Source organism: Prunus dulcis, chromosome 1, assembly GCF_902201215.1.
Source record: "Prunus dulcis chromosome 1, ALMONDv2, whole genome shotgun sequence".
Classification (NCBI taxonomy): domain Eukaryota; kingdom Viridiplantae; phylum Streptophyta; class Magnoliopsida; order Rosales; family Rosaceae; genus Prunus; species Prunus dulcis.
Window position 1 is genome coordinate 7,614,104 of NC_047650.1, and position 2,478 is coordinate 7,616,581.

Sequence of the window (2,478 nt, forward strand, 5' to 3'; positions counted from 1 at the left end):
AGAAACAATGGAACTACATGTGATTGCTCACAAATTCTACCACATCCATAGATGATACTTGAATTACATGCTTCCTAATATCAACCTTTTCTCTTTCCTTTCTAGTTCTGTACTCAACATAGAGCAAAGCCTTTCTTCCTCCCTTCAATCTTTATAGTCCAATGCCCCTTCTTATCTTAACCAAAATCCTAGTCTTTGTTCGGCAGCTTTTTCCCTCTCTTTCAATGCCTTCCCTGCTCCATAAAAACAAGCATCCAATGTAAAGGATTCCTTAGGTAATCCAAAAATAAATAAGAGCAATTTTGTCCATTTTGGCTTCTTTTAAAAAATTTCTTTCTCTTTTGGGCTTTTCCAAAGTCTCCCGGAACAAAAATACTTAAGTGAATAAAATCAAATTACCTTGTGAAAAAAATTAATCATATAACCTGTTAATTTGTTTTCAAGATCCTACAGGAAAACAAGATTAGGATCAATACATAGCACATCTTGTTAAGAAGGTCAATGATTTCCTAATGTTCACAGGATGGATTAGCAAGCAAATATGTAATTGTATGCTGTAGAATATTTCTTTTCCTATTGTAATTTAGATTCCTAGAATAGCGTAGCATCATTATAGGAAATCTCTTGTATAAAGTTATACTCTCAGACTCAATGAAATTCATTCAGGCAAATATCTTTCTTCCCTATTTTACATGGTATCAGAGCAGGAAGACATACCCTAGCTCTTTGCTTTTTTTGGCATCTCAATTTTTCTTTCCTCTGCCATTGCTCCTCATCATGGAGTGCGAGCAATCTTCGAAGGAAGATAAGAACAATGAAGGCAAGAATAATGCCGTTGATCCTTTTTTTCTCTACCATTCCGATCATCCAGGATTGGTCCTTGTTCCCAAGCCTGTCAATGGCGATAATTATTTGACCCGGTGCCGAGCCATGACCATCTCTTTAAACGCCAAATCCAAGTTGGGTTTTATAGATGGTACAATAAAAATGCCGTCTGCCAAGAGCCGTCCAGATGATCATGCTTCATGGAGAAGATGCAACGATATGATTCTCTCGTGGATCCTCAATTCAATCACACCTGATCTTGCAGATAGTGTCATATATTCAACTACAGCACAGGAGGTTTGGGAAGACCTTCGGGATCGTTTTTCTCAGAGCAACGCCTCTTGTAGAAAATGATGGGGAGAATATGTTTTTTTCATTATGTTTTTGTTTACAAGATTACACAGGTATATATGTATAAGCTCTAAGAGCTGATGGCCGACACACCACAACCAGGAAAAAACATTAATTACAAGCAACAAGATCAAATCCCCTAAATTAAGGAAATCCCCCAAATTAAGGACATGGAAATCAATCACAGCTAGCAGCCACCAAGCTAACCACAGCTATCAGCTACCAATACTTCCAATACTCCCCCTCAAGCTGGATCAAAGGGATTAATTGATCCAAGCTTGGACAGCAAGCGTTGAAACTGAGTGGAAGCAAGAGACTTGAAAACATCAGCAAGTTGATCATGGCTCCGAGTGAATGTGGTTTGAATTACCTTGGACTGAACTTGTTCACGAACATAGTGACAGTCAACTTCAATGTGTTTGGTCCATTCATGGAACACGGGATTGGAGGCAATATGCATGGCTGCCTGATTGTCACAAAAAAGCGACATAGGTTTGTTGCTCAAAAAACCCAAGTCTGAGATAAGGCTCTTGAGCCAAATGAGTTCACATGCAGTGGAAGCCATGGCTCTATACTCAGCTTCAGCACTTGAGCGAGCAATTACATTTTGCTTTTTGCTCTTCCATGTCACGATGTTTCCTCCAACAAATGTGCAGTAGCCTATAGTGGATTTTCTATCAATAGCATTCCCTGCCCAGTCAGCATCGGTGTATGCCATGATTTGAGTATGACCATTGTTCTTCATGATAATTCCCCGACCAATGGAGCCCTTGAGGTATCTTAGAATCCTTTTAACAACATTTAAATGAGCCTCAGTGGGTGCATGCATGAATTGGCTTACAAGACTAACGGCGTAAGTTATATCCGGTCTAGTAATGGTGAGATATATAAGCTTACCCACCAGTCTTTGATAGTAACTTATATTGCTGAGAGGCTCTCCTTCCAAGTCCAACTTCAATTTGCTATCAAGAGGTGTACGGGCCGGTTTGCAATCTATCATCTTCACTTCTTGAAGCAAGTCAATCACATACTTCCGTTGACTTAAAAACAGTCCCTTGGGAGAAGTAGCCATTTCAATCCCAAGGAAGTATTTTAACACTCCTAAGTCTTTAATGGCAAATTTCTGATGAAGAGAATGCTTAAGAGTGTTAATCTCATCAATATTATCACCTGTGATAATGATATCATCAACATAGATTAGAACAACTAATTTGCCAACTGATCCAGTTCGAACAAACAAGGATGAATCAGCATGACTTCTCTTGAAACCAAACTTTTCAAGTACAGAGCTCAGCTTGGCAT

The 2,478-nt window shown here is 39.0% G+C and overlaps 1 pseudogene; it reads left to right on the forward strand.

The window, feature by feature from the left end:
* The first annotated feature begins 777 nt into the window (after positions 1–777).
* LOC117634059 overlaps positions 778–2,478 on the forward strand; it is a 10,426-nt pseudogene continuing 8,725 nt past the window's right edge.